We start from the raw sequence: 20,861 nt of genomic DNA, 5'->3' as shown, positions 1-20,861 counted from the left end.
AACAACAAACATACTTTCAGATTCAATAACAGTAACAAATTGAACATAACAAACAAGTAGATTCAAATCACTAAACTCAATAATCAATTGAACTTTAAATTAAATCAAACAACATGATTAAACTAAACACTTCAATATTAAAACTAAACAAGAATATAAAACAAACGGAAGAAATAATCAAGAAATGATAACAACGAGCAAGAAAAGAATCAAACATATACTGATTTCAAATCCGAGAATATCAAACAAAATACGGACAGAAATGAAACTTAAACCAACTAACCGGAAATGACCAACGACGAACTCGAACGGAAATGGAAAACTCAAACCAAGACTACCAACGACCTAACAGATCTCGACTTCAACGACAACCCACCTTCTCTTTTAACCTCGACGAACTCAGAACGAGGACGACCTCGACGGATTGAACCTGAAGATGGAGTTGGGGTGAGCAGATGTGGCTTGGAGATGGAAGGGTCATTTTAGCACGATGGGGGTCACTGGTTGCCGACGGATTGATTGGTTGCTTGATGGAGCAACAGCAGCAGTGGCTGAAGAGGGGAGGTAGTGGCATGGCAGTGGAGCTGGAGCTCGACGAAGAAGGTGAAGATGGGAGGCTGGGCTGCTGGTGGTCAGCTGGACGTGAGGGAGAAGGCAGTTGAAGACGAAGTAGCAGAAGCAGCAGCCATGGCGACTGTATGTGTGTTTGTGTGTTGAGCAGCTGGTCGTGAGGAGGAGCTGCTGGTCGACGGGCTTCGAGCTGGAGTTGCTCGCTGGTGGTTATGGACGGGAGAAGGGCAGCTGGACGAAGAAGAAGAAGCAGCAAGGGTGGTCGACGTGGTCGTTCATGGTGGTTCGTTTGGAGTAGATGGTGGTGAGGCAGCCATGGTCGTTTGGGATGAGGGGGATGGGGTGTTGCGAAGAAGACGACGCAGCATGGGGAAGGGGCAGCCATGGCAGGGGTCGTTGGAGCTGGGGGGTTGGTTTGGAGAAGAAGAAGAGAGGGGGGCGGGGGGGCTTTAGGTTAGGGTTTCCAAAAAATGAAAAATGGAAGAAGTGGGGTTGGGATTTGTTTGGGTTATGGGGCGGATTGGGTCGGGTCGACCCGGTGGGTTTATTTGGTTTGGGCCATGGTTGATTTAAATTAAAAGGTGGCCCAATCCAATTTTCTTCTTCTTTTATTGCTTCTTTTTTCTTCTTTTCTTTTTTCTTAAACTAAACTAAATTCTAAAAATCCTAAATTATCCTATAAAGCTAAATTAATTTATAAAAGTACAAATTAACTCTTAATAATAATTAACACACAATTAAATAGCAATTACGATAAAATCACACAATTTGGACATTAAATGCTAAAAATGCAACGTACAATATTTTTATGATTTTTTTGTTCTTTGTAAAAACAAACTTAATTGCTCCTAATTGTAGAATTAAATCCTAAATGCAAATGCGACATATTTTTGTATTTTTTTATTATTTTAACAAATAAACATGCATGGACAAATACAAATAATTATAAAAAATGCTACGAAAATTCTCAAAATTGCACACAAAGGAAAATTATTTTATTTTGAATTTTTTGGGAGTAATTCTCTCATAGGGCAAAAATCACGTGCTTACAGCTGCCCCTCTTTGTCCGAAAACACGAAGAGTTTTCGTGCAAAGATAAAGTGAGCGATTTTTGCCCATCCGAGTACTCCGTGTGAAGCAATTTTTGAAAAGATTTAACCGAACCTCTGCTTCAAAGGTTTCCTACATATCCATGGCTAAAAGGGAATCAGGTTAATGTAGTTCGCGAAGTTTTGGTAGCTGGGACTACCATGGGACTGTAATGTTACTGCTGTTGCATGATGTTATTACTGCTTGCCGACTACCTTATTACACCATGCTGAAAGAAAACAAGAAGCTAGACTAGACCATAGTCTATGAATTAAAAAATCTTATCTAGATCATGCTCTTGTGTCTCTTGTTGCTTTGATGTCTCGGTGACTCCTCTGGTATTTCTTTACTTTTGATTTGTCTTGTATTCTCCCTTGACTGCCGATCTTGAACTGCTTATGTCCTCCTCGGTAGCTTCGCATTATTTTTCCATCGAGTCTTGGACTTCCTTCCTCTGCTGGGGATTTTTGTTGTTTCCTACTAGGGATTTCGATTGCATTCCTCTGCTTTACTGACTTGAAATGTATTCCTCTGTTATATGGGCGGGCTCCCAACTTCAAAACTTGAAATTTAAAGACTGAAATGTATTCCTTTGTTATATGGGCGGGCTCCCAACTTCAAAACTTTGAAAATAAATCGCCATTCTGTTCTTCAGGGGGGCTCCTGACTATAGGAAAACTGAACATTGATAATCTTAAGAAAATTTAAAAAAAATGACTTCCCTTTTTTTTCAAATTCAAACTTCTTTTGTTTTTCAAATTATCCTAGGAGAAAATTCATCCGACAAAGATTTTTATCCTAGGAGAAGATTCATCCGACCAGGATGTTTATCCTAGGAGAAAATTTATCAGACTAAGATTTTGATCATAGGAGAAGATTCATCCGACTAAGACTTTGTTATATTATCTTGGGAGAAAAATTCCATCGGACCAAGATTTTGACTCTAGGAGATAAATCGTCAAACTAGGTCCATTTTGTTGTGATCTTAGGAGAAAGATTCATCGGACTAAGATTTGATATCTCAGGAGAAACTTTCATCGGACTAAGATTTGATACCTTATCTTGGGAGAAAAAAAAATTCCATCGGACCAAGATTGTGACTCTAGGAGATAAATCGTCAAACTAGGTCCATTTTGTTGTGATCTTAGGAGAAAGATTCATCCGACTAAGATTTGATATCTTAGGAGAAAATTTCATCGGACTAAGATTTGATATCTTATCTTGGGAGAAAAAAAAATTTCCATCGGACCAAGATTTTGACTCTAGGAGATAAATCGTCAAACTAGGTCCATTTTGTTGTGATCTTAGGAGAAAGATTCATCGGACTAAGATTTGATATCTTATCTTGGGAGAAAAAAATTCCATCGGACCAAGATTTGATATCTTATCTTGGGAGAAAAAATTCCATCGGACCAAGATTGTATCGGGAGGGAAATCCATCAGACTATGACTTTTTATCCTAGGAGGAAAATGTAAAGATCAAAGATTTGAGAAACTTACTTTTGTAATTTCTTCTTTTCTTTTCTTTTTCCCTTGCGCTGCTTCGCTCCTGTTTCAACTCTCAAGCAAAGAAAAATTTATCAGTTTTAAAATGGTGGCCGATTTGTGGCCTTGCTGGGGATGGCTTCCTCCTTTAAAAGCTCGTGTTGTCTTTCCACGAGACTGCTGGGGATAATGATGTTGAGGAATTACTTACTTACCTGCTGGGGATAATACCACTGGGGGAGTCTCCTTTCTTCCCCTCCTTCATAAATTTTTTATTTTCTCTCAACACTGCTGGGGATAAATGTTATCATCTTGGGATAACGTTGTTGAGGATAACGCTGCTGGGGAATTTTATTCCTTCAAATCGGTGCTTCATTCTTCTGGAAGCTGCTGGGGATGATAATGGCTTTTGCTTTTCTAAACACCAGTTTCATCTCTTTGTTCTGTCCGCTGGGGATACAACTCCTTTCATTAAAACTCGTTATTTTCTTTCTTTCAACACTGCTGGGGATAACACTGGTTCAAAACCCACTTCCCTTAAGACTGGTGTTATCTTTCTTCTTCCCCATGTGGATACCTGACTTCCAGAAAATTTTCAAAATGAAAAGAAAATTTTCTGCCCTAGTTTGATAATTTTCTTTATGGCATGCCTTTTCGCCATCAATGCCATTTCCTTTAAGATTCGACTGTGGTGGTTGGTTGTGATACTCCTACTGGGATGGCTTTTCCCTTTTTGCTTCCCTTCTCTGCGTTCCATTATACTATCAAAACTTACTGGGGATGATATTATTTGCTGGGGATGATATTCATGTTGGTCTTAGAACGACTTGACTTGGTTTGCGTCGTTCGACTATCTTGAAACTTGGGCGATAACTTCCGACCTTATTGTCGATTCCTTATTCACCAACCTCTCAACGTTGTTTTCCATCTGACCATGTATCCATGACAGCTGATTCCCCTTAAGGATTTTGCAATGTTTTGAGGATAAACCACATTTTTTGTTCATTCGTGTCACTGAAAACAACCTTTTCTGCTGGGGATATCCCTCTTCTTTTGTGGCATAGCTCAGAAACTGGCATTTCCACGACCTTTTAGTCTCATATGAATTTCCCAAATCTTGCCCATTGCTCTCCGCGTTGTTCTTTCTTGATTTGTCCACGGGCCTTGGCTTTGAGGTCTATAACCTTTGATTTTGACAGGGATATCCCTCTTGACACTCGTCTATCCTTTTGTCAATCTCCTTTTGCTGGGGATATCTTTCTTGACACTGGCCTCGCGCTTGTTCCTTCCTGACTTAGACCATTTGGATGTTCAAATCTGATCTGGTTTTGCATAATTGGAAAGCTGATGGCAGATTTTGAAGTCATTTCTCACTTGTTCTGATCAAACAGACTCTACTAGGGAATTTTTCTATGAAAGGAGAAAGATAAAAAAAAGGAACCGAATAAAAGACAAAGGAAAAAGATGACTCTTTAACAAGATAAACTATAAATAAAAACCTATAAAATGCAGATACCGACTCTAATGGTCATGACATGCACATGTGGCCTATCCTCTGCCGTCAATCGTCTTTCAAGATCTTCATTTGGTGATTCCCCATCTGATTCTCAATCTTGTTCGACTTGTAGTGCTCGAAGGGTTTTCACTATCAAGCCTCTCTCATTTTGGTTTTTCTCTCATCTTTCATCGCTTTATGGTGCCCGTGAAGATCTTCACCGATAAGACTCTCTCATTTGTATTACTTTCCAGCTAGGGATTGGGGTGTTACCCATACAATCTCTCTTTTTATTTCTTTTCTGTTGGGGATCAGAGTCCTTTTTGCTGTGGATCAAAGTGTTATGTTCACCGGTAAGACTCTCATTTGTCTGACTTGGCATCTTTTGAAGACTAATCAGAAGGTCTTTCTTTGGACCGTAATGTGGGATTTTGGATAGGCTAGAAAGAAACGATATTAAAGGCTCAAAAACAAATCAATTTGGGGTTCAAAATTACAACCTTCGGAACCATATTTGTTTACAACAAGCGCAATACTTGCCCTAGTTTCTTGCTTGGGGATTTTTTAATTTTTTGTTACACTATGATCGAGTCGTAAGGCGCTTATGTATCCTCTTTGAGGAATCAGGTCGAACGTAGTTCACACTTCCTTTGTTTTCTTCTGACTTTCTTTTGTTTTTGTTATCACTTTTTTCTTTTCTTTTCATTTTTTTTGTTGTTTTTGTTGCTTTCTTTTCCTTTTTTTTCTTTTTCTTTTTTCTTCCACGTTTGTGTTTCTAACCTTTGCTACTGACTCCGAACGAGGGGTATGAAAGAAAATAAATAAGGCTCAAAAGGGGTAACGAAGGATAAAGTGTTTAGGTAGCAGAACAAAATGCCTTCCTCATTCCAGTCTTCAAAACATGTCAAGTGCAAACAACACAATTAAACAAAGATTTGTAGCCTCTTCTGATGGCGCTGGACTTGACAATTATATTCACACATTTGCTTTTTCATTTGTCATCTCTAAAGCACCGTTGGGCAACACTCTCACTCTCATTATCATGAACGACCCTCATGTCAATTTGGCGAATCTTGTCTTTAACGGTTTTCTTTATGTTTTACTTGCCCCAGTTCCACATGACTCGAGCTTCGAATAATCTCAAACCGTCCTTATTTCCTTTAAATGTTCCGATCACCTCTCAATGGTTTTATGATTAACTTTTATGATTAGGCCCAAACTGTGTGCGCATGTCATGTCACTAGAATCGGCGCTGAACAAAATGATAAAAGAACTAAACAAAAAGATGATTGGAAATAATAAAAGACCGAATTTTGCATTAGACTAACGGTGAAATGGTTTGAATAACAAAACAAACAAAAACAAACCAGAATAAAATCCCGAAACTACCTGGACAAAACTAAACAAACCGCTATGACAAAAATGGAAAGATAAAAAAGTTTGACACAAGAAAATATCCGGATTACAACCCTAAGAATAATCCGGATAACAGAAATGACAACAAAATAAGCCACCAAAAGCTTCTCTCTTGCTAACCAAGGAACGGAGCGTCCTCCCACTTATCAAACCTGGCATCTTAGCCACTGAGTTTCGCATCAATATTGCCAAGACCATTACCAACTTCAATATCATCAACATCAGTCAACAAGTTCCCAATAGGATTCGAGTGCTCCCTGTCATCAGGCCTCATCCCCACAAAGTGTGCATCATGATGTGCAGGTAAAGGATTCTGTGCGATATTCTGGGTGTCGCTATCTTGGATCACAATCAGATTTTCCTGGATCATCCTTTCTATTTCTCTTTTCAAATCCCGACAGCTTTCAACATTGTGCCCCTGGGCATTGGAATGGTATTCACACCTTTTAGAAGGGTCAAAGCTTCTTGCACGTGGGTCCATATGATTTGGAGGAATAGATGCAATCATGTCATAATGCTTTAACTTCTCAAATAAGCTTTCATAGGACTCTCTTATTGGTGTAAAATTATCTTTCAACCTTCGTTCCCCTTTATACCTCTGGCTTGGATGTGGGTTATAGGGCGCCTGAAAATTTTGTGGAGGCTTTTGGAGATTTTGTGACGCTCGTTCTCACCTTCTGGGGTGTTTTGGTGGTTGGGCAACATACTAAGGTGGAACAACAGAGTGTTGTGGGTTCTGAGAGGGATAATACTGCTCAGGGGATTCATAGAAAACTTGAGGAGGCTGCTCATACCTTCGAGATGTTCTCTTGGGACCTCTTCTCGACCCTGATGTCATCATGATTTCTTCAATCTTCTCATTTGTGTCGCTAAAATTATCAGACTCAACCCGGACAGCGTGAGTTACGGCTTTAAAAACTGCTTGACTTATAATTTTGCCTGTCTTAAGACTATTCTCTATCATTTCTCCCATTTTGATTGCTTTCGAGAAGGATTTGCCAACTGCGGACATCATGTTTTGAAAGTAATCTGGCTCTTGCGCTTGAAGGAAGACAGTTATTTGCTCGTGGTCATCCATGGGTGGCTTAACTCGAGATGCTTGCTCTCTCCATTTAATGGCATATTCCCTGAAACTTTCACTCGGTTTCTTCTTCAGGTTTGAAAGGGAAATGCGGTTTGGGGCAATGTCGATGCTGTATTGAAACTGTTTGACAAAGGCCTGTGCCATGTCATCCCAGACATACCAGCGAGACGTGTCTTGATCCATAAACCATTCGGAGGCTACTCCCGTAAGGCTTTCCACAAAATAAGCCATCAACAATTCTTCATTTCTTCCCGCACCTCTCAGTTGATTGCAATACCTTTTCAGGTGGGCTATGGGATCTCCATGTCCATCGTACTTTTCAAATTTGGGAGTCTTGAAACCCATCGGCAAGTGGACATCAGGGAACATACATAGATCTTTGAAGGCAACACTCTTTTGACCTGCCAACCCTTGCATGTTTGTCAACCATTGTTCTAAGCTTTTCACTCTTTGGGTCATTTCTTCCTGTACCATCTTTCGGGCAGGCTTCTCAATCTTTGCAGGAAGATCAAACGAGTACGAGTGGTACTCAGGAGAGTGGTACTGCTCTTGTTGTGTCGCAAATTGTGACGCATGACGAGGCTGTCCTTGGCCACTAGCCCATGCTTGACACACTTCGGTCATTTGCTGTTTCAGTATTCTATTTTTCTCCGGCACAGTAGACTCTTGTTGAACCCTCTGACCCTGAGTCTCTTGAGCACTTGTAACAACTTCGATATCAGTTATCATTTACCTTGGATCTTGTGTTTCCATCTTACCACAAACCGACTACCTCAATTTTCTTCATAATTCAAAGCAAAACAGGTTAGAATGGACGCAGACAGTCCTCGTTATTAACAACATTTTTTTCTTTTTTTTTTCATTTCAACATCTTTTTTTTAGGTGTGGTCGGATCTTATAGAGATTGCATACGTATCATGACCCTGCATGAATCAGACCTTGCGTAGTTCGGACAAAATGAAAGGTAACAACAATGAAACATTTTTTTTGGAATTTTCAATTTTCATAATAAAACAAACTGGGTTTCAAAGGTTTAAATATGGCCTACAAACTCGAAAATCAAACAACCCACATATTCTAATCAAAAGATTTACAAACTCAAAACAAACGGCCAGCTTCCTTTCTCTGTTTGACAAATGCAACCAAACGGTTATTTTTGCAAACGTGGCCCCTTCCAAATTTCACATGAATTTTGAGGCCGGGGAGGATTATTTTATGACACTTTACAAACTTGTCCGTTCTTTTACGAAATAGCCTTTCGACAATTGAAAGATACTCTAAGGCTATCTCGGCAAGAACGGTTTAAGACACTGCCGAAGCTGGCTCGGCTTATTTTGACCAAAAATCCAAACGGTATTCACCTGACCGCTGACTCTTTGTTTGTTTTTTTTTACAAATTAAAATAAAAGACCTGGTGTTGCAAACACAGCCTTTCAGTGTCTCGGGGACAAAGATTTTAAGGCTGCGTTAGCTAACCGGCCAAAATCCTAAAAAATGACCCAAAGTGGCTGTTTGTACAAAGTCAGCCTTCCGGCGTCCCTTTCGGGAACATTCGGCTATTTTTGATAAAAACAGCATCACCCGACTTATTTATGACTTTTTTTATTCATTTTCAAAATAGAAGACCCGATATTGCAACCACAGCCTTTCAACGCCTCAGGGACGAAGATTTCACGGCTGTGTGGGCAAACGGCCAAAATCTAAAAAATGACCAAAGGTGGCCGTTTATACAAAGTCAGCCTTCCGGCATCCCTTTTGGGAACATTCGGCTATTTTGACAAAAACGGTCATCACCCGATTTATTTATGTCTAAAATTAAAATTTTGACACATTTTGTTTTGCTGCTATTTTTGCAAAATGGGAGGTTGGACCCGATGAGGGTTGCCTACGTATCTCACACCCTGTGAGAATCAAACCGGCGTAGTTCGCCCAACATAAACTAAACTTGTAAACAAGACTTTTTTTTTCAAATAAATCAAACTAAAAAGACAATTTTTTTTTTCAAAATTTCGACAGGGTTTTGACACTACTTGGACATTGGTTTTATTTTTCTAAAAATAAGTAGTTATCTCCCTACATTGCTATTTTTTTCACAATTTTGTTTCAAAAATTTCCGATTTCAGAAGCCGGTCAGCATGCAGATCTGAAGCAAATAAATGTGCAAAACAAACAGGATGCAGCATGATGGTCTTTTTTTATTTCAGGTTGCTTGTCCTAGACGGACCCAACCCCTGTGTTGAGTCCCCTAAGTCAAATGCAACATGATGCAAATAAGCGTTCCTACTAGGGATCCGGCATGAGGTTTTGTTATACTAGGTTTATCATGGGTGTTTGTTCTAGACCTGACTAACCCGAGCGGACAACTCGAGCCAAGGATGGGAACTGCGTACCGGTAACCAAAAGATTATCCGGTTTTGCAACTCCTCCGAATCCCCGTTCTATTTTGGGATATGACACTAACAGAAAGAAGTCACGACCAGCGTGCACTCCTCAAGAGAGAGAAGAGAGGGATTTCGTAGCAATTTATATATACAGTTCAGATAATATCAAAGCGGTAAGAGCAACATTTTGCACATTTAGGCTAAAACATGTAATAAAATCAGATAATAAATAAAGCCAAATAATAACAATTATTCTAAGCTTGAATTCGTGAACCCTGAACCAAAGATTCTGGGTTCGGTCCCCAGCAGATATTCAGTGCCCTAAGTCAAATGCAACATGATGCAAATAAACGTTCCTACTAGGGATCCAACATGAAGTCAAGTTATTCTAGGTTCAACCTGGGTATATGTTCTAGACAGTGTACCCGAGAGGACAACTCGAGTTGAGGAAGGAGCTCCTTTCCGGGAACCAAAAGGCCAGCCGACTTAGAAACTTTCCGAGCCTCTTTTATTTCAGGGTATGACACTAACAGAATAAGGAGTCTCAACCAGTAAGCACATCCCCGGAGGTGAGAAGAGAAGGTTTCGGTACAGTTTATATGTACAGTTCAAATAATATCAAAGCGGTAAAAAAGCATCATTTTGCACATTTAAGCTCAATCATACAATAAAGCCAAATACAACAATTATTTTAAGCTCGAATTTCTAGCCCTGAACCAGTGGTTCTGGGTTAATCCCCAGCAGAGTCGCCAGAGCTGTCACACCTCCTTTTTCGCCCGCGCCGCCTCAAAAGGGGCGCGGAAGGGAGTTTTTTCCAATTAAAGGACAATCGAAACGGGATTTATTTATTTATTTCAGAGTCGCCACTTGGGAGATTTATGGTGTCCCAAGTCACCGGTTGAATCCCGAATCGAGGAAAATATTGACTCTGTTTAACAGTCTGCGCACCAGAAATCCGGATAAGGAATTCTGTTAACCCGGGAGAAGGTGTTAGGCATTCCCGAGTTCCGTGGTTCTAGCACGGTCGCTCAACTATCATATTCGGCTTGATTATCTGATATAATACATGTAGAACATATGTGCGAATTTTAACTTTTAACCGCTTTTATCATTATTATTATTTTTTATCGAGAATTGGAACCTCGTGAAAATATATCTCGAACCACGTCACAGTCAATATACCCGTGGTCGTCGACACACTTCGACTCCGTTGAGATTTGGATTTGGGTCACATAAATGTGCACCCGAGTTTAGGAAAATAACATTATTAAATACGCGCCTAAAGACTAACGCATTGTTATTATTTTGGGTAGGGCCGTGAAATTTGCTAAACGGCTCATCCCGGAATCTAAGTATTTTAAAACAAATAATTATTGAGGGCCCCGCAATTTTGTATTTATTTTGGCGAAGCACGCCTCATTTATTTTAAGGATATCCTAAAGTGACTACATTTCTATTAAATTCGTCTCTAAAATAAAAGAGAAAAAATCCTAATTAATTACATGCTTAAAAAAAGCGTAACATATTAAATGCTAGATTAAGACAAATGTTAACGGAAAGGAATACTACTAAAGTTGAAATTATAAATAAAATACGGAATCGACAAATAATATATTCAAAAGAAACTAATTATCCTATAACTAGATTAAACTCGCATTGTTAGATGACTTGAACCGTTGGAATTAATTATTTACAACTATTTGAAATTAGAATCAATCTTAATTACTAATGCATATTCGAAAGTTTATTAAATTTAAACGTTAACTCGTCTTGTTTGAACTCAAATCATGCCATAATGCCTAATTCACGAAATTAATTTAAATTCATGCTCTAACTAAATTTAGCTACATGTTCACGATTAACCTACTGTTGACAATATTAAAACCTTCATAGCTAGTGAACTAATCAGTTTTGCCAAGCCGATTCACTAAAGACCAACTTATGTTATTTTCCTCTTATTCCAATTATTAAACAGTTTGACAGTAATGAGCATGCTTAAATATATACTACCTAATAATCAAGTTAAAGCAAAGTATTATTTAATACATCACTACAAGATGCCTAGTTATGCAAAGCGACAGAAATTTACAGAATAATAATACACGAAATAGCCTAAATACAATTAGTAAAAGAAACAAAGAAAATGCTAAATTAAAACTTCAAAGTTCCATTCTTCATATGTATTCATGCTTTCACATTTCAGCCTACAATATGCCAAAGTTACAGTTGTGTACCTGGTATTGCCAATACAAGAAGAAGAAGGTCAGCAAAGTAGTATGTAACACAACAACAGCAACAATAACCAGCAACAACCAGCAAACGGAACACCAAGTGACATATTTGAAAACCAACACGATTCCAGCACACTCAATGAAACAATATCAATACAAACCAATGCAGACCAGGAATAACAACTCAAGAAACCACTTAAAAACCTCAATTAAACGGAAACAAACTGATTCTGATTTTCAGTAGTAAATAAGACCTCACTTTTCAGTTTTTAACTCTCAACCTATTGAACTCCTTTTTTTGTAAAAAAAAAAACTCAGCTTGTATTTCACTCCTAAACTATGAATTTCTGATGTCAAAAATCAACCCCTTTTTTTTTAGATTCCTTTTCGAATTTTTTTTCTTTTCAAAATGAATTCTCCCTTTGTATATCCAGTGTATCCAGAGTGTATATCGGATGTATACTATTCTCTCTTTAGATTTTCAGAATGTTTTTTTTGTTCCGAAAAATCCGCAATCTTAATATTCAGAAAATTCCCCTATTCTCTCTCGAATCCCCCTCCTTTTTTCTGTCCAGCTCCCCCTCTATTTATTTACAAACTTGAAACTAAATCTCACTATCTTCTTTTGAGAAAATTTTAAATAAATACAAAGACCTTCAAATAAAATTTAACTGCGTAATAGAAAATTAAACTAACACATATCTTTTCCTTATTTAATTCCCTTATTACCCCACTACTGCATGCTTTGTCCCCCACTATATTAAACAATGTATTAATTCCCTATCATTATGCCTTGTCCCACACTATGTATTATTTTAATATTATTTTAATATTATTTAATGCTTGGTGGACAGAGCACTCATTAATTATTTTTAAGACTCCTTTAAAATCCCGAAAATGCCCTTGAAAATACTACAATTTACCATTCTACCCCTGAAAATACTGCAATTTACCATTCTACCCCCATCAGCTATAACCAATTCACCTAATCAATCTAACCAAAATACAACAGCTATAACCAATTCCTAATCAAATTTCATCAACAAATTTAGGCGAGAAACTCAATATTTTTGACTGAACAATATTTTTAACAACAAACATACTTTCAGATTCAATAACAGTAACAAATTGAACATAACAAACAAGTAGATTCAAATCACTAAACTCAATAATCAATTGAACTTTAAATTAAATCTAACAACATGATTAAACTAAACACTTCTATATTAAAACAAAACAAGAACATAAAACAAACTGAAGAAATAATCAAGAAATGATAACAACGAACAAGAAAAGAATCAAACATATACTGATTTCAAATCCGAGAATATCAAACAAAATACGGACAGAAATGAATCTTAAACCAACTAACCGGAAATGACCAACGACGAACTCGAACGGAAATGGAAAACTCGAACCAAGACTGCCAACGACCTAACGAATCTCGACTTCAACGACAACCCACCTTCTCTTTTAACCTCGATGAACTCAGAACGACAAACGACGACCTCGACGGATTGAACCTAAAGATGGAGTTGGGGTGAGCAGCTGTGGCTTGGAGATGGAGGGGTCATTTTAGGACGATGGGGGTCACTGGTTGCCGACGGATTGTTTGGTTGCTTGGTTAAGCAACAGTAGCAGTGGCTGACGAGGGGAGGCAGTGGAGCTGGAGCTCGACAAAGAAGGTGAAGATGGGAGGCTGGGCTGCTGGTGGTCAGCTGGACGTGAGGGAGAAGGCAGTTGAAGACGAAGCAGCAGAAGCAGCAGCCATGGCGACTGTGTGTGTGTGTGTTGAGCAGCTGGTCGTGAGGAGGAGCTGCTGGTCGACGGGCTTCGAGCTGGAGTTGCTCGCTGGTGGTTATGAAGGGGAGAAAGGCAGCTGGACGAAGAAGAAGAAGCAGCAAGGGTGGTCGACGTGGTCGTTCATGGTGGTTCGTTTGGAGTAGATGGTGGTGAGGCAGCCATGGTCGTTTGGGACGAGGGGGATGGGGTGTTGCGAAGAAGACGACGCAGCAGGGGGAAGGGGCAGTCATGGCAGGGGTTATTGGAGCTGGGGGGTTGGTTTGGAGAAGAAGAAGATGGGGGGTGGCTTTAGGTTAGGGTTTCCAAAAAATGAAAAATGAAAAATAGAAGAAGTGGGGTTAGGATTTGTTTGGGTTATGGGGCGGACTGGGTCGGGTCGACCCGGTGGGGTTATTTGGTTTGGGCCATGGTTGATTTAAATTAAAAGGTGGCCCAATCCGATTTTCTTCTTCTTTTATTGCTTCTTTTTCTTCTTTTATTTTTTCTTAAACTAAACTAAATTCTAAAAATCCTAAATTATCCTATAGAACTAAATTAATTTATAAAAGTACAAATTAACTCTTAATAACAATTAACACACAATTAAATAGCAATTACGATAAAATCACACAATTTGGACATTAAATGCTAAAAATGCAACGTACAATATTTTTATGATTTTTTTGTTCTTTGTAAAAACAAACTTAATTGCTCCTAATTGTAGAATTAAATCCTAAATGCAAATGCGACATATTTTTGTATTTTTTTTTTATTTTAACAAATAAACATGTATGGACAAATACAAATAATTATCAAAAATGCCACGAAACTTCTCAAAATTGCACACAAAGGAAAATTATTTTATTTTGAATTTTTTGGGGGTAATTCTCTCATAAGGCAAAAATTACGTGCTTACAGAGGTGAAAGTAAAATTTTGATTCAACCAAAGAGCCTGTACTTATACATTCATGACAACGGTTCGGTGGTGCTAGTGACCGAATGTCCACTGGCAAGCATTAATGGTTTGGAGAACTGTACCGATAGGACGTTTCGGTCACCTCGATCGCTTACGTCACGGGGATGACATCATTATCAGGGTCTCCAGAAAATCGAGGCTCAAGTCGTTTCTTATCGTTTTACTCTAAGAAACGAGGGGACTATCTATATACGGTAGAAATTGGGGCTACCCGATTTTGTTCTTTGGTCGAGATAGGAATGTCACGTCAAAGAGCTAGGACGTCGAGTCCGGACCGAGGTAGACATCGATTGCATCCAGAAAGAGGCAGACTTCGAGTGACATCGGCATAGCTTGATGACGGAAAAGAAGAGATATTCGCGATTGGTCGAGGACCCTGTCGTGAATCTCAGAGTTGATCAATTTACAACGGTTAATTAGATGTTAATATGGTTTCCTAATATAATTAGAAGTGTACCTTATTTAGGACTTCTCTATTATATAAAGAAGGATCCCATTCATTTGTAAGGGTCGTTATTGTTCACTAGAAGAATTGATACACTTATTACTTTCTTGCCATTTCATTTACTGTTTATCAAAGTTGCTTTATCATTTACTATCCCACCTCGAGGCTATCCCAAGTCGAGGTCGAGACCTGGCTAGCATACTGGTTTAATTTATTTTATTCTCTAATTTATTCGTTTATTTTTTTACTTATCAATTAATATCGGACGAACTCACATATCGTTTAAACCGCAATACAAAATTTTTGGTGATTAATTAGGCGGTTTGGTAGCCAATTCTGTAAAGAATTTGTTCTCTCTCTTTGATATATCGAGATTTGTAAACCGGTTTTGTTTACTTTTTCAAGGTTGATGAGCTAAGTAGGACAAAGTTTTTTCAGAATTGAACCTTCACACCTTCCAAAAAGAACAAAAACAAAAACTTAAGTCAAACGTGGCATGACAATGTCGTCAACTCTTTCTGATAAGCCCAATATATATACACTAGATACAGTTGGCCCGTGTAGCATGAGCCCAACAATTTATGTAACGTTACTTTTAATTCAAAATATCTTTCATGGTTTTTGCAATTTTATTAAGAAAATCAGTTAATAACATAAATGACTAAGTTAGAGTAGCATCTTTGTACCATTTTGCCCAATTGCTTTTTATTTTCTTGTTTCAATGTTATCTGACAATATAGATGTATTTTCCTGCATCTATAGCATTAGCAGTCATTAGGGCTGTCAAATTTGGCCCAAGCCCAAATGAACCGTCCAACCCATCTAAGGTTGGATTGGTTATTGACCCGCCCATTTATTAAACTTAGCTCATCTTAACCCAACTCATTTCAACCGATTTAAAGTTGGGCTAATTTTTAGCCCAAATTGATCCATGAGCAAGTTTGTCAAAATATCTTAAAAATAATTTTATTTTTTGTTTAATATTTTAAATATGACCATAACAAAAGCAAAAAAGCCTTATTTAGTAATTATACAATTTATAAGAAAATAACACATATTAATTAAAGTTTAATAAGAGTTGGGCGGGTTGGGTTATGACCCGAATTTTAACCCATCTTGACCCAACCCATCTTAACCCAAGTAACTTTTGGGGGGGTCGAATTATTGACTCAACCCATTTTGACCCGCCCAAAATTGACCCAACACGCCCATTTAACCAGTCATGCTATTGCAATACTTCCAAATCTTATTAGTTACTGCACCATGAAAAGAAATAAAGATCTGTAATAGAAAATAAAAAATTGTATTACAGCTCAAATATTCTCATCAGATTGATACTTACTTCAGGAAAGAAAATATTTTATACAACTCCTACATTTTGTTAAATACTGGGAAAACTTCAACAGTATGAAGTCCAACAAAAATCCTTCTATCATCATCAAGAATAAAGGGAAGTCGCACTGGAAAAACAGCAGCATCGACATGTCAATTCTATTCTAGAGCTCTCTATTGGCAGAATCATTTGGTCCAGGTTTCTCTCTATCTGCACAAACTTTTGGTTCAGGTTTTTCTTGCCGATAATTTTCAGTAATTCAACTATAACTATCCTGGATGGTAGTGTGTCATGGTCAGAATAGAACAACTGCTGCAGATTTTTCATCAAATGTGAGTTGTTTTTTGGACTTCTACATCAAATGTGAGTTGTTTTTTGGACTTCTACATCAAATGTGAGTTCTACCACAACCATCTTTTCACCATTTCCTTGAGCTGAAAAGGGAGATGGGGAAGCAATGGGAAACAAAAGTAGACTCACATTAGAAAGAAAACAGGAACCAAAAGTAGATTCGCACAACAAAGAAAAGAAGAGAGAAACCAAACGTGCGTCATTAGCTTTGTGGGGTAAAACTTTAAAAAGTGTGACAAAGGTTCTAGTGGTGGATCTGTTTTTTTTTTCCCTTCTAACTGCAGACACATCCTTCTCATCCATGTCAGTCTACCTTCTGCACACTATTGCTGCACTAAAATCCCCCCTGCTTTCATCATATCTATTGCCTATTCAATATATTACCACCATTGTAAACATTGCCAGAATATCATTCATAAGATTCACAGAGAGACAGCTATATCTATTTCAACCTATGGCCAAATATTAGTGCAGTTCCCTTTTGCTTTCTAGGGCATGTACAGATGTACTATCCTCCTTTTTCTCTATTTCAATAATGACTAAAATACACATCTAACAATATAATGGACAGATGCCAAATTAAACAGGCACAATGAGGCCAAGTAATTTTGTCACACATGTTGCCCTCACAGTGTGTATTTAATGCAGACCCTACATAACAAAAACAAAGAAAAGCAAAAGTCTGAAATTGTGCCTTGTCTCAATGTTAAGTCTTTTCAAACAACAACAACAACGACCCAGTATAATCCCACAAGTGGGGTCTGGGGAGGGTAATATGTACGCAGACCCAGTTAGGTCTTTTCAAACTAAGCCACAAATTTGACCTTGACCAAGGCCAAGATTCCATGTCCAAAGGACCCAGGAGATGGGGCTTTGGCATCATCGATCAAGTTCTAAAATTGCATCAAGAGTAAAATACATATTATGTTATAACTAACAGCTAGCACATCTAAAATTTGCCAGCTTTATTTATCACCTGAAATGCAGTTTTTAGTTAATGATTCTAGGTATCCTTCTTAAATAACCTTCTAGGATGCTCAAAGCAATGCTGAAAGTACATTTATACTTCTTCGGGAATATTTAGCTTACTCCTTGAAAGTTTCTCAACTTCATGGTAGATCGACTTCTTGCGATCATTATGTCAATACAGAAACTCAGTTGAAACTTCAGCATGAGGACACGCACTTGGCAATTTTAGATATTTACTGTACTATAGGTGAACGAAATATTGCAGCGGATACAAAAAGGATACTGTATTAACTCTTAAGATGTCGTTCAAGTAATTCCTGAAAAAGTTTTACAGAAAACTTTGTTGACATATACGAATGGCTATGAGTATGCCCATTTGTCATCTCCTCAATTGTAATTGGGCTGGATGGGCATATTTAAAAAGGATAAACTAAAAAATTGCTTATCTTTAACACTTAACTCTTGGTAAACTCTTCTGCTTGAAATCTTTGTTGATTAAGCTAAAATTCGATACACACAGTGTTTGACCTGTTATTAGAGATTAAGCAGTTAGTTTATGTCAGCAAACCTTGTATTGCTACAGCTTTCTGCTGGATAAATAGACTCAGTAGAGACTATCAGGTAATACTGCATAGTCAAATCATCAAAGTATAGTCTGGTGCTTCAAATAATACTACTTTGAGGCATCAAGTCTAGTGCAAACTTGATCTCTGAAATGGATGCCCCCTCCCCCCGCCCCCCCCCCCCCCCCCAAAAAAAAAAAAAAAAAGCTAACTCCTAATTTAGTACTTCCTGGCAGAGGAAAGCCCAACACTTTGACATCACTTTACTTATCGAAAGGGGAAAAAACCCAATACTTTAACAAAGGCAAAATCAATTCCTGGAGTTTTGATCAACACAGATTTAATTTGTTTTCCCATTATACTCAAGCATATAAGACTCTACAAATTGCAGTAATCGTAAAAGAAGTAACCACACAGACATCAGCGAAAACAGAGGTAACCCAACAAAGGACCCAAATAATTGTCAATTTGAACGGTGAATAACAAATTTTAGCACTCACCTGGCAAGAGAAGCAACTGAGACAATCGAGTAGATCGAAAAATGACACAAAAAAAGTAGAGACCACGATGGAGAGAAGATGAGCAGATGATTAGGACTTCTTATACAGCACAATTGTCCATATAAATTCACAGGTGTTGGGCTTTTGTATAAGCTGGGGGTGCTAATAGAAAACATGGACAAAAATGGAATAAAGTAAAATTCTATGTTTTTTTTTTTGGAACTTGAACCGGAAGCTCCTCTCGGTTCTCGCTTATTAATAGCAGTAAAGTAAAATGTAATGAGAACGCCTAGTGCTTGCCTCAGCACACAAAGCATATCGACTACTGGAATCTATCAGCAGCTATTTTCTATACAAATAGACACCTATCGGCTCATTCTTCAAAAAGCAGCTAGAACCTAAACTAATGATGCTTTCGGCTATTGAACTTTCGTCATTTAGGATGCAGTATTCTGATTGCCTAGAATTTTCTCCAAGGCTGTTTAATTTTTAAAAAAGTGAAAAATATTTTCGACAAAGAGCATTCAATATGTGTTATATACCTCTAAAACATAGTATTTTATTTATGTACATAGTGCAATTTTTTGACGAAGGATAGTCGGTTCTTATCATCATGTGGCTTCGCCTAGCTGCACGACAACATATTTCGAAAATTTTGGGGTCAACCTTGGCAAATCTACGTGACTTGTTTGACGAACGTCTTCAACAATCTAACTAAAGAATCAATACGTTATAGCAGCACCTGTGTCTGAAAAAGTAGCTTCCGAAATAGATAGGGTCCAATATGCGCTTTGTATTACTCCGGCCAGACGTCAGTCAAAGCCACAATTAACACCCATTCTCGGCCCAACTGTCGCCACCACACCTAAAACCCCCCCCCCCCCCCTCCCCACCACCTTGTACAAATTTTTCTTGACTTGGAACTTCAATTGTCAATATGTCTAAAGAACGTAAATAAATGCTGAATAATACGGACATTATTGATTTTCAGAAGATAGTCAACGTGTTTGTAGTTCGGATGTAATCTTGATCTAGGCCATTTAGCAAAATTTATACTCAATTCCTCCACCCTTCCTCTAAAATTAATGTAGATTTTTATAATAGCTCAAAATAAATTTTAAAAGTAAAAAGCAGGAGCTTTAATGCCCGTTGGGTGCATGCGTTTTATAGTATTCATCTAAGATATTTAGGTGAAAACTTATCTGGTTAGGAGTTGCTAAGCAACAAGGGAGGAGGAATATATCTTAATTCGATTACTAAATAAAGAGTCTTTAATTTAATCGAAGTATAAGATTGATTTGAGGATGGTGTTCTAAGAGTCCGTTTAATCTCATGATAGATTTGGTGCAGCAAAAGTAGAAAGCCTCCAAGGTGAATTTAGAATTTTAACTCTATGGATTAATACTTCTAATTTTAACGTTTTTAAAATTGAATCCATTATATTTTTAAAGTTATGAGTTCATATCTACTCACTCAGTTCACTTTTACTCGTCTACTATTAACTTAGCACATCCCTTAAAAAATAATAAATAAAGTATATAATTACCATGATACTCATATTAATTGATGTATAATATTAATTGGAATGAGTAATTAATGCTTAGGGCAAAACACGAAAAATAAATTATTTTTCTCTTTATATACGAAAAGTGACTAGTATTTTTTTTTAATTCAATCCATCCACCCAGGATTTCATCTCCTGTGGTGGTGGGGGCTTGGCCTACACCCCAACCTTGTATATTATTAACTCAAAGGAAAATTAATACAACAAGGAGGGGGACATAAAATCTAACCTCCATATAATCTAGTTAATCTAAACCAACTAGGAACAATGCTAGAGCATAACCAACGTTAGACAAAAAATTCAGCAAAGCCAACTTCCTATAGGAGTGTTGGCAGAGCCGAAACAAAAGGCATGACTATTTGGTGAATCAGAACATGCCTCGAAGAAAAGATGAAAGATGTTCAAGGAGGATCAAAGTACCCCCGGAGTATTTGGTTGCCCTTATCCTTAAGGAAGGGAGTCCCAATTTGTCCATTTTAAGTGCTCCTTTAGCTTCCCGAGGTAAGTCATTCTCCTGCAGATAGACTTCATTTCAGCATAGTGTTGTGGCATATTTTGCAAGTGAATCAGCCACCTTATTTCCTTCTCTGTAACAGTAATGGACTTGAATTTGTTTTTCCCTGATTT

The 20,861-nt window shown here is 37.9% G+C and overlaps 1 long non-coding RNA gene across 1 annotated transcript; it reads right to left on the bottom strand.

Moving 5' to 3' along the window:
• Positions 1-16,220: 16,220 nt before the first annotated feature.
• Positions 16,221-19,497, bottom strand: LOC107823570 (uncharacterized). The gene is made up of 2 exons (XR_001656674.2): positions 18,671-19,497; positions 16,221-16,721 (listed from the first exon to the last, which is right to left on the bottom strand). It is a non-coding gene; the product is annotated as an uncharacterized LOC107823570 (long non-coding RNA).
• Positions 19,498-20,861: the final 1,364 nt, after the last annotated feature.

Source organism: Nicotiana tabacum, chromosome 16, assembly GCF_000715075.1.
Source record: "Nicotiana tabacum cultivar K326 chromosome 16, ASM71507v2, whole genome shotgun sequence".
Lineage (NCBI taxonomy): Eukaryota > Viridiplantae > Streptophyta > Magnoliopsida > Solanales > Solanaceae > Nicotiana > Nicotiana tabacum.
This window is presented reverse-complemented; position numbering and strand designations above follow the sequence as displayed.